This window comes from Eublepharis macularius, chromosome 16 (genome assembly GCF_028583425.1).
Source record: "Eublepharis macularius isolate TG4126 chromosome 16, MPM_Emac_v1.0, whole genome shotgun sequence".
Taxonomy (NCBI): Eukaryota; Metazoa; Chordata; class Lepidosauria; order Squamata; family Eublepharidae; genus Eublepharis; species Eublepharis macularius.
The window spans coordinates 44,176,320-44,193,412 of record NC_072805.1 but is presented as its reverse complement, the minus strand read 5'-3'; positions in this window follow the sequence as shown (position 1 = coordinate 44,193,412).

The following is a 17,093-nucleotide window of genomic DNA, read 5'->3' as shown; positions in this document are numbered from 1 at the left end:
TCATACAATGATCGCCAGTAAGTTCAGGACAGACGGAAGGGATGCGTTTTTAATTTTTTTGTGGAAGATGGACTGAATTTTATGGGATTCACTGACCCAAGATACGGTCACATACTCGGTTAGAAAAAGAGTATCCAAATTCACGGAAGGCAGATCTGTTAATGGAACCTCCTTGTTTAGGAACAGCATACTTTCGAATGCCAACTGCTGTCAGCAGGAGCAAGGAAGACTGGGAGTCTCTCTGTATAAGACATCTGGCACGTGAAGAACACGTGTTAGGAGATGCAATGATAGCTGGGAAGGATAGTTTAAAAAGACAGAACCGGCAGCAGGGCAAAGGCTTTGCTATGCACTGGAGCTGTGTGAAGTGATTGAAATGCCAGAAGGGAAACTGCAGCCCATACGAAACTCTCCAGGTCCAAGCCCGGCTCTGGAAGGCAGCTCCAGCCCATTTCCATTCCTCGCTGGCTGGAGAGGTGAAATTGATAGAGCCTTCAGGGCGGCGAAGATAAAATTAACACACCCTCTGAGGAGCGATCTCTGCCAGCTCTGTCTTTTTAAACTACGCATCCCGGCTGACATCACGTCTCCCTACACTTGAAAAACACGTGCCGAGGCGTCGTGTGTAGAGAAACTCTTAGGTGCCACTGGACGAACGTCTTGCATATAGAGACTCTCAGATCTGTCTCTTGAAGCTCTGTTTTAAAATTACACTTCCCAGCTGACATTGCGTCTCCCTACACTTGACAAACACATGCCGAGGTGTCTTGTGTAGAGAAACTCTGGGTTGCTTGTCCTACTTCGTGTCCTGCTTGTAGGCTTCCGAAAGTGTCTGGGAGGCAGCTCTTGGAAACAGAACGGTGTCGGTGGGCGTTCAGTCCGATCCAATGAGGCTCCTTCGATGATGTGAAACAGTTGTGTTTTGACAGTGGAGGCCGTATACTCTCTGACTCATAGCATTATAAGGAGAAGGACTTGGATGGTGATCTGCTCCAACCTCCTCCCTCCTCCTACACCAAGCAAATCCGCTTTGTCGTTACACAATTCTAAAACTGAACGACTTTTGCCAAGACAGATAAACAAATTGCAGTACGATCAGCAGGAGGCCAATGACAAAGAGATGTCGGTCTGGAAAATGAGTCCTACAAGGAAAGGTGGAAGGAACTGGCTTTTAGCCTGGAGAAGAGGGTGGCATGATGGTGTTCTTCAAATGCCAGAACAACTTTCATCTGGTGGAAGTCCAGGACTTGTTCTTGCTGTTCCGGAGAGGTCAATGCTAGATTTAATGGGCTTAAGTTACAAGAGGGTCAATTTTGGTTGAAATTCAGGAGAAACCCTAGTGGTAAGAGTTGTTTGAGAACGGAAGCAGTTACTGGGGGGGACAGGACTCTTCCTTCACTGGAGGTCTTCATAGACTGGATAGTTGTCTACCAGGAATGCCCTACCTTTGGGTTTGCTGTGTTAATCAGGAGGTTGAACTAGATAGCCTACAATTCTTCTTCCGAGAGTCTCTGATTAAGACCACAGAAGTTACGGATGAAGAAGAATGTTTATACTTTGCAACGGGGGGCACGTTCTAACTTCCCCAAGTCTGTCTTCTTTTAAAATGAAGACTGTGCATTAGTATTCCATTTACTCATTGCTTATCGACACGGAACAAGGAACAATGCTTGCTGGAGAAAGGAGCGGAAAGAAAGCTCAACTAATTTTCCTTTTTTAAAGCTGAAAGCACAAATATTTAACCAATCAAATAATAAATGAGGAGTTTATTCCTCTCGGAGCTGCCTCTCTAATTTACAATCCGACATCACGCTCTGGATATTTCATATTAGCAGCAACCATGCATCTTCTTGCCAAGGGAAATTCTGCCATCTTTTTTTCATTATAAGTCCCCTGGTGCAGGGGAGGTTATGCAGTCATTCAGAAGGAAGAAAGAGCAGATGGCCGAAGTTGAAAAGGCAGAATGGCACAGAGCCTGCATGGTGGAGTTGTTAATGTGGCAGACCAGGATGAGGAGATACATGGGTTCAAATACCTCCTTGCCAAAAACAATCCCAGCCAAATCTCACAGACCTGTTATGAAGATAAATGAAAGTACCACGTGTGCTGCCCTGAGCTCATTTGATGCAGGGAAAAATAGAAATTAGGATAACACGCGTGTTTTTGCATATATAAAGGAACTGACATGGATCCAACCTTCTTCTAAGGAGCCTTCCTCCAACTTACGTGGTCTTTGCATTGGAAGAAAAGCCACTTAGCATTGGAAGAAGGCTTCTTAGGCTGGAAAAATGTTTCAAAACTTTGCTTAGTGGAGTGGAAAAGTAGGCATAGGAGCCACTCCAACGAACTTCTAACAAAGCATTGTTCAATTATTTATTGGTTTCTTTATCTCACTATTCTGTCATCCAATATCCAATTCACTGATTGGTTAAGACCTGTGCAGTTGTAAGACACAGACTATCCCTGGAACAGCTCTACTACCATTTTTGATTTTTTTTTACCCCTTTAAAAACAATAAGGAGCGAGATAAAAGTTGTGAATAAATAGGCATGTGGCACTGAGTTCTTTTTAAGTTGTTTTAGATAACCCAGTATTCGCCATGATTCAGTGTTACAGAACATGATTTGATGCTGTGGATGACACTGCCTGCAACTTTTCTTTTAAATAGCTTTGTTAGTCTTTGCCCCTTTGAGAGCAATCCTAAGTGGGGGTGCTTGGAATTCTATTCTAGGGGCTATTCTAAGGGGCTTACTCCCAGGAAAGCATTCTTAGGATGGCACTGAAGGTATAGTAAAGACTGCAATTTATATTGTCCCCCACCAGCAATTACAAGTTCACAGATGATTTTTCTTTCAGTTTACAAGTCATGTTTTTAGCAGACTGCAAGGGATTGGTGACAAATACCCAATTCTAACAAGGTACTGTCTGTAGTTAGGCCTGATTCCTATGATATCTCGCATTACGCATCACGGTGCACATCACGAACTCTCCTGTTACTCAGCACTGGATGATTTGCTCTGCTGAATACGTCAGCTATTTACCCTGGAAAATAGTGTGCTCAAGCGGAAAATGTGAGTAATCCGAAATATCAGCTTCCTAAGCTTAACCACTTTGCAGTTTGTCTTCCCTAAAGTCGCTAAAATCAAAACACAACCTCAGTGCCGAATTCTTGGGAGATGGAACCCTAAAACTAGATTTAGGGGATATAAATTGGAATCTGTGCAAACATATTCTCTGTCTTGCTCTACCCTTTCCCCTTAGGACTGTTAATAGACTTCTGCCTGGCCTACGTGATAGCAGATCAACATGGTAGAATGGATTACATGTGAAAGTTCCCCTACATTAAAAACTCCCCGCCTGCAGAAAACCAACAGCACAGGTAAAGGCTGGGCTAGAACCTTTTCCCTGATGTATTAGTTTGTCAAGTTGCAGGGAGCTTTTTAAAAAATAGCGAGGAGGAGCTGTCGTAAGTGATCCCACTTACCTGTAATTTGGACTGGGAATTCATTCTACCTTTGCCTGTGGTACCAGAGCCAGTGGACTAGTCAGAGTGTCAAACTGGGAGCAGGAAGATGCGAGTTCAAGTCCCTACTTAGCATTGAAGCTCACTGGGTGACCTTCATAGGGAAAGGATGTGGCTGAGAGGCAGAGCATCTGCTTAGCTTGCAGAAGGTCCCAAATTCGACCCCTGGCATCTCCCAGTAATAAGGGTCCAGTAGAAGATGTTGTGAAAGATCTAGGAGAGCTGCTGCTGATCAGAGCAGACAATACCCACCTTCACAGACCAAAGGGCTGGCTCAGTATTAAGCAAATGAGCTCAACTCTTTGGGCAACCTCTCAGCCAAACCTACCTTACGGGGTTGTTGTGAGGATAAACTGGAAGGAGGGGAGACCCCATACATGATGCTTTGAGCTAACAAGGAAAGGCTTTGCTTAGATTCTTGCATTCATTGCTTTCACCTTCTTCTCTATCCTTCCCTCCCTCCTTAATTCTGCCATCATCTCCCGGACTCTGTGAATAGCCCATCAATCTGAGGGGCCCATAACTTCACAGGGACGAGGCAGGGAGCCCTGTTCCCTCTTCAGTGCCTGTTGAATGGGACTGCTGGTACAAGGGGGGGCATCTCCCACTTCTCTTGGCACCAGCCTGTTTTATGTCTTTCATCTTTAGAGTTAGCAGGGCGACAGATTCTTATTTCATGGCAGAGGTTGCCCTCTAGTGATTTATTTTTTAATTTAATTTAATTTATTGTATTTGTATTCCGCCCTCCCCGCTTTCGCAGGCTCAGGGCGGATAACAGAATACACATCATTAAAAACACCTTAAAAACACAATCATCTCATCTACATCTATTACATATAAATAATTTAAAAAAATTTAAAAAGCAGCACATAGCAAAAGTTTAGTGTATCACACAGTGGTGTTACCAGAGCAAATCCATTCCGTAATAATAAGTGTGGCAGCAGCATCTGCGTTCACATGGGGGAATAGTTTAACCCCCCCTCCACGGGGGGGGGGGGTACCGCCCGACGTCAACCATATGCCTGGCAGAATAGCTATGCCTTACAGGCCCGGCGAAATGCAAGCAAATCTTGCATAGTGAATCCTCGATATTATTTGAATCCAATTCTCTTCCAACTAATTACTCAGATAAGTTAGGAAAGGGTGTTATAGCTCTATAGCAATTACCAATTTTTAAAAAATAACCTCAGAAAACCCTTGGTATGAAACACTGCGTTCAGTCTATGGACTTGGCTATGATATGTGATTTCATGTTGGATCTGGAAGTGTTTTCTTTAAAAACAAACAAACAGAGGATTCATGACAATCCATGTAGATCCATCTTTCCCCCTGCTCTCTATAGGTACTTGGGGCATCTGTTCCCATCACTTGGCCCAGCTTCCCCCCCCGTACTGTGTTCTTCCTCCACACACACTCCTGTTTGTAACCTACATGGGGAGGTGGACAGTTACCAACCTCCAGTTGGGGCCTGGAGATCTCCAGGAATTACAGCTAATCACGAGACTACAGAGATCAGTTCCTCTGGAGAAAATGGCTGCTTTGGAGCCCCAAATTTGGGCAGGGAGGGGGGGGATGTGTGTCTGTGTATGTGATTATAGCCTCTTGACAAGGTGGCTTCTCTACAGACATTGAGTAAGTATGTCAAAGCAGTGGAGTAAGAGATTTCCTGCTTCATAACTCAGGACCAATTCTCATGCTACAAAGTCCATGCAACAAGATGCGTTTGGGATAGGCTTTAAAAAAAATTATTTCTATTCCTTTTATTTATTTATATCCTGCCTTTCTCCCTCAGCTGGGACATTCAAAGTGGCTTAGAACACCATTCACAGAATCACAGAGTGGGAAGGGGCCATACAGACCTTCTAGTCCAACCCCCTGCCCAGTGCAGGATGAGCCTAAAGCTCCCTGACAAGTATTCATCCAGCCTCTTCTTGAAAACTGGCAGTGAAGGGGAGCTCACCACCTCCCTAGGCAGCTGATTCCACTTTTGAACTACTCTGACCATGAAAAAGTTTTTCTTAATATCCAGCTGGTACCTTTCTGCATGTAATTTAAGCCCTTTGTTTTGGGTCCTATCCTCTACTGCCAACTGGAACAGCTCCCTGCCCTCCTCCGAATGACAGCCTTTCAAATATTTAAAGAGAGCAATCATGTCTCCCCTCAACCTCCTCTTCTCCAAACTAAACATTCCCAAGGCCCTCAGCCTTTCCTCGTAGGACTCAGTCTCCAGACCCCTGATCATCCTCATCACTCTCTTCTGCACCCTCTTGATTTTGTCCACATCCTTTTTGAAGTGAGGCCTCCGTTCTCCCCTCCTCCATTTCCCCACAAAACCGATGCTGTGAGGCCGGGCAGAGAGTTTGCAATGGGCCCAAGGTCACCCGGCTAGTTTCCTGGGCTGAAGCAAGGATTCAAACCTGGGTCTCCCTGAATCTTCGCCCACTGCTCTATCCACTACACCACTGGCATGTGAAGACCCCTGATTAGCAGTGGGACCATGGTATGCGGAGAGAAAGAGCTTAAGCATGCCCCATATGGAGCTGCTATTTTTCCAGGGGAGAAACCTGCTGAGCTTCGTGATGTGAGAATTTCGTCTCAGCCATTCCACCATTTCTCTCTCTCTCTGTTTACTTAAACTCTTTGAATTAGAACTTTGTGTAAAACAGAATGTTGGGTTGTAGGCAGGCAATCGATAAAGATTAGAATTAGATTGTTACAAGACGTGGCTTTCTTCATCTTTTCCTTACCCCTGCCCCGCAGCTGTTTGGTATTATACAAGGAAGCAGAATTGGAGTTCTGATTGACACAGCCAATATCTGGACTTGGACTACTTGATCTTCAAAAGGGTGTTCTAGTAAGCATCATTGAAGTGCATGTAAGCACTGCTGTTCAGAAATCATGGCAAGTGTGGGTAGAGGGCATTGGATCAGGGAGTCGTGGATTCTGGAGAAAAAGTTCCATCTCTGCAGAACTCAGTTTTAGGCTTCTTGGAAAATCTCTCTGAAGCAAACCCTGTATATTTTTAATTTTTATTTATATCATTTATAGTCTGCCTTTCTCACTGAGACTCAAGGCGGATTACACAGTGTGGGATTAGTACAGTCGGTATCAAGGACATTTCCATAAGCAATGCCATAGGGTAAATAAATACACGTTTACAAAGACATAGCATTAGCAAGAATCCAATACAGAGTTGAAGAAATGCTGAAACAGAACATAAGCAATTCTAGGACTATCATTATGCAACATGAAGCACAGGCAGCACTTAGGAGCACATATTTAAAGCAACAGATAGTATGTAAGGCAACATAGTGGTAAAGTCTATGGTACCTAATTTATTAGTGAAGCATCTGAGAGCTGAACTACACGATACAAATGACACACAAACAGACACATTTTATTTTTTTTATTTTATATTTCAATTTATATACTGCCCATCCTCAGGGGCTCTGGGCGGTGAACAAGTTAAAATCAATAAAAACAAGAAAACAACAATACTAAAATCAACATACAAAACAATAATGAAATAAATTAACCACGTGCAATGGTGGGGAGAAACCCCCCCCCCCAAGGTGGGAGGCCAACATGGCACTGCCTCCTTCAACCACTGAACGCCTGGCAGAACAGCTCTGTCTTACAGGCCCAGTGGAACGATAATATGTCCCTCTGGGCCCTGGTCTCCATTGACAGAGCGTTCCACCAGGCTGGGGCCAGGACTGAAAAGGCCTTGGCCCTGGTTGAAGCGAGGCGGGCTTCCTTAGGGCTGGGGACCACCAGTAAACATCCGCTGATACAAGCGGTCTCCGGGGAACATACAGGGAGAAGCGGTCCCAAAGATATGACGGTCCCAACCCACTCAGGGCTTTAAAAGTAAGAACCAATACCATGAACCTGATTTGGAATTCAACCGGAAGCCAGTGCAGCTGGCGCAGGACAGGTGTGATATGTGACTGGTAGGATATACCAGTCAGGATCCGCGCTGTCGCATTCTGGACCAGTTGTAGTTTCTGGATCAGGCCCAGGGGTAGCCCAGCGTAGAGTGAGTTACAGTAATCTAGCCTGGAGGTGACCGTTGCATGGGTCACTGTAGCCAGGTCCTGGGGCGTCAGGTAGGGGGCAAGTTGCTTGATCTGACGAAGATGGAAAAATGCAGACTTGGCAACCGCCGTGACCTGGGCCTCCATCGACAGGGAGGCATCCAGGAGCACACCCAGACTCTTCACCACTGGCAAAGTTGCCAGTGGTGTCCTATCCAGGGCAGGGAGAGCAGGGCATGCACAGAGCAGGGCATGCACAGAGCAGTGCCACAGACACGAGTTCATTGGGGGTAAAAGAGACATAGGCGAAAAAATGAATCTGGCCAGTCGCATAGACTCATGTAATTTGTCTCGTCTGGTTCGGCTCTGAGACTCCCTCCCTACAATACAGCCCACCTATCTGAGTAAAAATCCTTTTTTGAATAACTCAGTTTTGCATTGAGCAATGTTTCCCTCCTGCTTGATCAGCTCTGCCTCTAGTATTGGCCCTGGTTTATTAATTGACTGCTTAGGTTCTTGCACTTGCTTCTCTGTTCTTTCCTCCCTCCTCGAACACCTCTTAGCTCTGCCATCATCTCCCAGACTCTATGAATACCCCATTAATCTGAGGGGCCCATAACTTCACAGGGAGGAGGGAGGGAGACCCTGTGCCCTCTCCAGTGCCTGCTAAATGGGATTGCTGGCAGGAAAGGAGCATCTCGCGCTACTCTTGGCACCAGCTTATCTTATGCCTGTCATCTTCTAGAATTAGCGGGGCAACAGATAGTTATTTCATGGCAGAGACTGCCCTCTAGTGCACACTCCATATTATTCAGAGGAGTTAGCCATGTTAGTCTGTAGTAGCAAAATAGTAAAGAGTCCAGCAGCACCTTTAAGACTAACCAACTTTACTGTAGCATCAGCTTTCGAGAATCACAGTTCTCTTCGTCAGATGCATCTGACAAAGAGAGCTGTGGTTCACGAAAGCTTATGCTACAGTAAAGTTGGTTAGTCTTAAAGGTGCTACTGGATTCTTTACTATTTTACTCCATATTATTAAAATCCAGTTCTCCTCCAGATGCCATGCAAACATAAAGCCTCCGTGCTACCCTATTAAAAGGGCCGATGTGCATCTTTGGAAGGTGATTGCTGCACAAGGCTGTGTGTTTACCACGAAGGAATTAAAAAGGCTTAGCAAATCCATCTGTAAGCTATCCTATTGAAAGCCTAGTCATGGCCTGAAAATCTTGTTGGTCTCTAAGGTGCCTCTGGACTCAAATCCTGCTGTTCTACTGCAGGCCGACACGGCTACACACCTGAAACTAATCTGAAACAAAGTCATTCATAAAGCAAAGGGCAGTTACAAGTTGTAATTGTAGATTCTTTATTGTTACTTGCTATTTGTGATATGTTTTTATTGTTATATTTAAAAAATGGAAATTAATTAAAAAAATTTTTTAAAAAAATAAAGCAAAGGGCAGAAGAAGCCAAAGAGAAATGAATCAGTTGTACATCCCGGTTGAGTTGCCAGGAAAGGAGTCAGGGCTTGGATAAGAAGGCCATTGTCCTGCCCCCTCCAGTAGCAAGCAGGGGCTGAAGGAGCTTTGAAATAAATCTGAACTTCTACCAGGGGGAGAATTCCTGTCAACCTTTCCAGAAAAGGACTTTGGGTTGCAGTCTTTGGATCGTATCTGGTTTGGGGTGTGTGTGTGTGTACCTAAAGCTGTAAGGAGCAAAGCTTTAGCCTCTTTCTTTATCGATGTTAGGATATTTGGTGAGATTGCAGAATACAGCTACATTAAATAAATAGTTGCTCTCTCTCAGAAGCCATAAGAGTGGGGCAGAGCAGGTGAGAGAAGTCCAGGCACCTGTCTGTATTCCCCTTACCCCAATCTCTGCAGCCCTGGCCACCCTGCATGGGACAGAGGGAAATGCTTCCTTGGATCTGTTGGCAGATAACTGGTCATTCGGTGCTGCTGCTTACCTGTCTTGGGGGGGGGGGGGAGTTTCTTTACCTCTTGTTGGTCCTGCCTCTCTGCCAGGATGTACAAGCAAAGCTAGGAACCAAGAACCGTGTTTGTATAGAATCGGAAAGTCCTCTTAAGACCACTATGATGGTGTGATGCTTGGCAGAAATGATTGGCAGATTGGTCTATGCTGAGCGTTCACAACCACCAAAAGCGAAGCAAGACAATCCTGTTATTGTGATTGTTGTATAATAACAACAATGTTCGATTTATATACCGCCATTCAGGACAACTTAATGCCCACTCAGAGTGGTTTACAAAGTATGTTACTATTATCCCCACAACAAAACACCCTGTGAGGTGGGTGGGGCTGAGAGAGCTCGAGAGAGCTGTGACTAGGCCAAGGTCACCCAGCTGGCTTCAAGTGGAGGAGTGGGGAATCAAGCCCGGCTCTCCAGATTAGAGACCCATGCTCTTAACCTCTGCACTAAACTGGCTGTCTTGATGTTGTTGATGCCAATTGCTAGAGCTGTGAGCTATCGCAATAAAGATGATGATGATGATGAGAAATGATTGGCAGGTTGGTCTATGCGGAGCACACACACCCACCAAAAGCCAAACAGGACAATCCTTATGTCCCTTTCAAATAAGTATCTGCTGATGCTCTGCCACTCCGTTCCTTTGCTAACCCAACCTTCCCACAACCTAGAAAATGAAGCTAGATGACCAGGGGCCAAAACAAATGGCAAAATTAGGAAGTTTCCAACTACTGCTGAATGTCCAGATTTATTTTTCTTGGATCCAGAGCATTTCTGGTATTTGTGTATGGACGTTCCCGAGTTCACATTTTGATCATTTGCATTTGATCATGCATTTTTTTAGTGAATCCCTAACCTGCAGCTGCCTTATACCAAGTCAGCCCATCTGTCAGTATAGTCTGTTGTGACCGGCAATGAATCTCAAAGGTCTCAGGGACAGACAGGTCTTTCTCAGTACCTGCCACCTGATATCTTTTTCTTAAAGATGCCAGAGGTTAGACCCAGAGCCTTTTCCCTGCAAGGCAGAAGCTCTAGCACTGACCCATATTACAGATGGTGGAGCAACAAGGAAAAAAAAATCTGTGGCAGTGTGGCTCAAGCCCAAAATAAAACAAGATCTCAAGTCTTGAAACCCAGCTGAATCCAGCACCAGAAACCAAAATGAAAAAAAAAATCTAACTCAATTTGATTGGTGATACATGCTGTAATCTGGAGTCCAAAGGCATTGCTGGGCATGATTGATGCTCCAACTCATGGGCCAGGAGTCTTTAAAAATATTCTATTAGCTGTCTGAAGCATCTACATGAATTTCCATCACCTTTAAATTGGCCCTTACTCTCCTGTACCAGTACTGGGAGCAACCACCCTGATGCTTCCCCAGTAAATTCCCTTGGCGTTTTAGCTGCAGTTATCCATAAATCATGTGTGCAGCATGCTTGGTAAATAGCACCTGGGACCCTCGATGTTATTATCTGCTCATCCAGCTTCCCATTTCTAATTCTGATGCGTATGTTTCTGCCTTCCCAGGAGCCAAGCACAAATATATTTCTTGCTCTAAACGATTTGGGAATTTGGACACCGAGCGCTGATCCCAGCGGTGGCTACGTTTCAGGCTGGTGGAAGGAAGTGTGAAGCACTTAAGCGATTCCCCTGGGGGGAGGACAGACGTGCTGCCAGCAAGCACATGTGGCTCTCCATTACACTCCGTGGGGTTAATTTGATGCTCGGTAATGATCTTGCACAATTAAGTCACGCTTGCAGTTTGCCGTCACTCTCTCGCATAGCCAAGCATCTTTGCTGAGAACGCTCACATGTGTAACTGTGCTAATGTAATTCAGCTGCTAATGTTGGAAGGTTTCGAAGAGGAAGAATTAACAGTTGGGTAAGGATATTTCTGGAATTTCTGAGGGCTGGGGCGCAGGCCACCAAAAGCCCCCCCCCATTAGCAGTCAGACCCCGTCCCCTTTTCATACTGAGAGGGCAGTTTATTGATGGAATATCATAAACCCCTTCCTCCTATGCCATAAGACCAAGACACCGTTTGGCCGAAGGCAGAGTTCATGCCAACTGGGCAGGAGCCTGAAAACTACCCAAACACGAGTCAAAGGTGGTTGGTTGACTGACTGCCCCTCCACACCCTGGAGAGGTGTGGAGATAATGAGGCTTGTGAGAAAATCCCTGTCTAAGCTCATCAACGCCTCCCTATACCTCCCCTTACCCATTTACCCTAATCAAAGCTATTCGGTAAACCTGATAGCTTTTCCCATTCAGTGCTTACCAGGTCATCAAGCAATATTCTCACCTACTGTGATGTCGAGTGGCAAACATGCAAACTAAACGAAGCACAAAAAGTAAAGAGTTCATCCCAGTGCCCACCAGAGACACGGGAGGGCCCCGTCATACTGCAAGGCTCCAAGCTAAACTGGTGAATATTAAGGAAAGCCAGCTCAGTTCTTGAATAATTAGCCAGAAACATACTAGCTGTGGTGTTGAGGGTGGAAGGTTTTAAAAAGGTGTTGAAAGAGTGGTTAGGTGGCTAGGAAAAGAAGCTAGATATTGAATTCTGCAAGTGGACTCTAAAGGCTACTGTAAGGGAAGATGCTGTGTACATGGACGCCCATTGCTTCAGAGCTCTCCGGGCTACAAGCAAAGTGTCTCCTGGTCACAGGTTCTCCCTTCTCTTGGTGTAGCATTTTGAATTAATTGATTGTGTTTTTCCTTTTGGTCCCAAATTGGCAGACAAAACAATTGGCATCAGTTAAGGTGCTTGAAGGAAGGGTTCACACAGCATACTCTAGAGACAGATCAAGATGGGTAGCCTTGTTAGTCTGTCTGTAGCAGTAGAAAAGAGTAAGAGTCCAGTAGCACCTATAAGACTAACAAAATTAGTGGTAGGGGTATGAGCTTTTGTGTGTCACAGCTCACTGCATCTGAAGAAGTGAACTGTGACTCACGAAAGCTTCTACCATACCTTAAATTTTGTTAGTCTTATAGGTGCTCTTGGACTCTTGCTCTTTTCTAGCATACTCTAGGTTCGGGCATGATGCTGGGCTACTTGGCCACTTCCTTTTCTCTCTCTCTCGACTTCACAATTTCAGATGGAAATTGGGAGAGGGATACAATATAACTAATAGAATTTGGGTTGCCTGGATGCAATATCTTGAATCTGGAAAAGGGGAGTTAGTGACTGTGTAAACTATAGAATCCAACTATAGAAATCTTCATCCCTTCATTACATAATTGTATCTGGCCATTCATACAAAAGAGATCCTGAAACTGTAAGATCTGCTGTCAGTCCTTGGCAGGTAGACCCCCAAGTCCCTCACAGCAAGCACTCAGGTGCATTGGTTGAAGTAACTTTTATTAGAGATCTATACAGTCCAAGTGATCTATACGAAAGCATTGGCAGAAGTGACTATTCAAAAAGGGGTAGTGTTAATTATAGGGAAACTTCCCGCCCTTTGGGTCCGTTAACATTCTGGCACGAAAACCCCAAAGAGTTACATGGGAACTGATTAGTTTAGGCTAGACATAGTACAGAATGAAATCATCTCAGTCTCTGAGAAAAGATACATTGCTCACTGCCCGCAGCTTGCATTCAAGGACACTTATTGTACAAGTGAAAGTAAATACCTTCTACAGATAACAGAGAACCCCTACTGGCTCTTTTGTACATTTCATGTTAGCAGTTTACACACTCTCAGATGATTAGGACAGTGCACAGAATATAACTTCAGCAAACGTTTATGATCAGCACAAAATGCGAAACGCATTCCTGGCATATACGCAGGCGGGCATACATGACACCTGCTAGAGCTAGCTAGTAAGGAGAGGCTCCCATTTTGCTGCCATCCTGGAGTCCCGGATTCTGTTTTCACACTGCAGAAATCCTCCTTGTGACACTTTCCCACAGCTCTTTGAATGGTAAGGAAGCCCGACGCCATAAAACAGCCTTAAACGAGGCAGGTTAGATGGTAATTACAGCTGGAGCAGAGATGATGGAGCATCGGGTAAAGCCCACTTGAAGGTCTCTTTAGGGTATTTCCTAGGCCTTCTTAGAATAACATTTTTTCCTAGTCTCATTTCATAGCTAATTATACGTTTGCTGCACACTAAGTGGAAGGCAAAATTAATTGGAAGAACAAAGGCAATTTGTTGAGGTTTGGACCGAGGCCCACCAGCATTTGGTTCCCTGGTGAGAAGAAACAGCTTCACTTGAAACAATCTCTACTGAAAAAATCAGATTTCTTCACAAACACACACGCGCACAAGGGAACAGAGCCTGAGATCCATCTGTCTCTACATCCTGATGGTGCCAGAAGTTACTTTCCATTCTAGTATTGCACATGCAAGACAGACAGTGGGAAGATGCAAAGAATATCAGAGGACTGGATGGCGTTGGACGGATCTAATCCCATGCCCCATGGCAGGTTTATGAGGGCCATTTGCCTAGGAAGATAGTTACCAGTCGCCTGGCTCGTGGTTTGGAGACAGGCATAACAGAGCTGGAAAAAAATCTCTGAGCAAACTGGACTGTACCTGAGCAACAAATAGAGAGACAGTTTGGAGTAGTGGTTAAGAACGGCAGGACTCTAATCTGGAAAGCCGGGTTTGATTCCCCACTTGTCCACTTGAAGCCAGCTGGGTGACCTTGGGTCATTCAGAGCTCTCTCAGCCCCACCCACCTCACAGGGTGATTTAGGGTTGCCAGTCCCTCTTAACCTCCTGGCAGGGGGGACTGGCTCCCTGCACTTACCTCTTGGGGTTAAGAGCCCATTTTGGGCTGCTGTGGAGCAGCCCCGACCCAGGCCAAAATGGGTCCAATCCAGGCAGTGGCTGAGCACAGGAGCGCACAGTGCTGCATTGGAGTGTGCATGGAAGGTGTGCGCTCCCTGCTGGCCAGGTAAGTTGGGGCAGGGGTGGGGGTGGGGGATCCCCAGCCCCCACTGGGGGTCTGGCATCCCCAGTGTGATTGTTGTGAGGATAATAATAACACACTTTATAAACCACTCGGAGTGTTAAGTTGTCCTGAAGAGCGGGATATAAATCCTATGTTGTTATTGTTAGTCTAGTGAGCAGTTAGTGGCAGCCACCTTCCAAGGCCAGGTGGAACCCTACTGGCTTCTCGTGTCACTTAATCTCTGCTGAACTGAGAGCCACAGTTCCAATCTCTGTCCATGTCTAAAATTTGGGGGGGGGGGTTAATGACAACATGGGCACAATCCCATCAATCCCTTGACACAACCAGCTTGTGCTATAGAATTGCAAAACCAGGTGTTTGTTGTCATCAGGAGTCGGTTCTGGGGAGAAGAGTTATGCTTAAATTAAATGCAGCAAAGGTTTTCTGTAGCACCTCACTACTATAAAAATGTTGCTTGTTTCCAACTAAAATATTTAGTCTGGGTAATTTGAGTTCTTAAAGGAGCAGCACTTTTATATTACAAATTCACTAAGTCTTTGAAATGGAAGAAGAACCCACAGAGCTTGGCTGTTGGAAGCCTTTCCTGACACTTAACTTAAATCGACCTCTCTAATGAACTCAGAGAGGCCACTTTTCTATTCTCCTCTCACCCTCCAGGTACCGACACATCTACTTTCACTGCCTTGTAGCAACTTGTCTAGCTCTGAGATGCCGAAACTGATCCATCTCCATCAGGGCTTTTTTTCTGGGAAAAGAGGTGGTGGAACTCAGTGGGTCGCCCTCGGAGAAAATGGTCACATGGCTGGTGGCCCCGCCCCCTGATCTCCAGACAGAGGGGAGTTGAGATGGCCCTCTGTGCCGCTGCTGTTTCCAACGGCAACATTGGATTCATGGGAAACTACCCGGTAGGATGAGAAAAGGAGACAAGCGCTAGAGCCAGATTCTAGAGCAAAGTTGCTGAACACCAAGGAAGCTGTCCAGCCAGACAGCTGGAACAAGAAGCTGAACAACAGAGATCAAGGACTGGCTAAGGCGCTCTGGAGATTGCCTTCAGGCAGGTCTTGAAGCTGTGTACTTACTGGCACACCAGTGTTGGTCCTGACCCTGGAAACACTTAAGTTTAGGATCAATGGTTGTGAAAAGGAGATCCCCTGCAGCCACACCAGCCCTCTGCCAGATGTTGACTTCTATCTGGGCTCATTTGCTCTGGGATGCTTGGAGCGATAGTGGAAGGGGGTACCTTGTCCCATAGAATGAACCCAGACATGGAGCAGTGGGCTTCCACCCAGATCCGCTGATCCAGCAGGGACCGTGAGCAGGGCCTCCTCTCTAACCACTGTTCCAGAGTCCACATTATGGCATGCCAACTCCTCATGTCTATTGCAAGTCCCAAGATCTGCAGCCTGGTCTTTTTCTTTTCAAGAAATCTCATCTGATTCAATCTTTGAGAACTGGCAGGTTTTGAAAACTGCCGCATTCTTCTAAATACTAACGCCCAGCCAGTGCAATCCTAAGCAGAGTTCCTCCAGTCTGAACCAAGTGATTTCAATGGGCTTAGACTGGAGTAACTCTGCTTAGGATTGCGCTCTGAGTCACTAGCTTTTTCGGCTCTTTTTTTCCTCCTTGCAGTGGCATTTGTATAGATAATTAATACATCCGAACAATTATTATTCCTTATAATTATGATTAAAAAAACAGGGGAGAACGAAATTACCTGCTGTGAACTCCTCAAGCACTTCTCAGTTCTCTGCAAAATGTACCACACACTCTAGTTTCTGCTTCCAAGAAAGAATGCCATAAATGTGTTCAGAGAAATTACAGCAGTCTACCAAGCATCCCGAAAACCCAGAAATGATTCTGCAAAATGAAAAATGGGTAGCAGCGGGATGCAGCTTGAGCCCACCATATCTCACCTTTAGGTGGAGCTGCAGTCATTCCTGAAGCTGTGCGCTCTCTGGGAAAGAGTCCGTGCAGCCTTATATGATGAAAGGAGGGGGAGACCCATATAGAGCGTAAATAATACATTTGCAACACTCACATCAACAAGACTTACACGCAAGGCTGTGCTCTTCAAGCAAAGGCTCAGATCTCTGCCATAATCAGAAGGATATTGAGCAAGTGCATTACGCGGCTTAAAATAAACTGAGAGCCCATTTTGCGGCAGTTATGGTAACAATCTCTCATCTGCAAGGAACATTTGGCTGTCGATGTAAACGCTTCCATCTGATGAGCTGATAAGGGTCCTGTTGGACAACTGTTGGCATCCAGCTCCTATGTGACTCCAATAAGTCATGAATGTAGTCAAAAGTAACTCCTTACAACTTCCAAAATTCATTGAGGAAGGGTTTAGTGGACCCTGTTACACCTGCTGAATGGCAGTACTCCAGACAGGGTTTCTAGATCCAGGATGGGCAGTTCCTGGAGATTTGGGGGGGTCGGGGTGGAGACTGAGGAAGGTGGGATTTGGGGAGGAAGGGACCTTAGCGGGGCGCAATGCCATAGAGTCCACCCTCCGAAGCTGCATCTTCTCCAGGACGACTGATTTCTGCAGTCTAGAGATATGTTGCAATTCTCTAGGACCCACCTGGAAGAAGAGAAAGCCAGTTTGATGTAGTGGTTAAGAGTGTG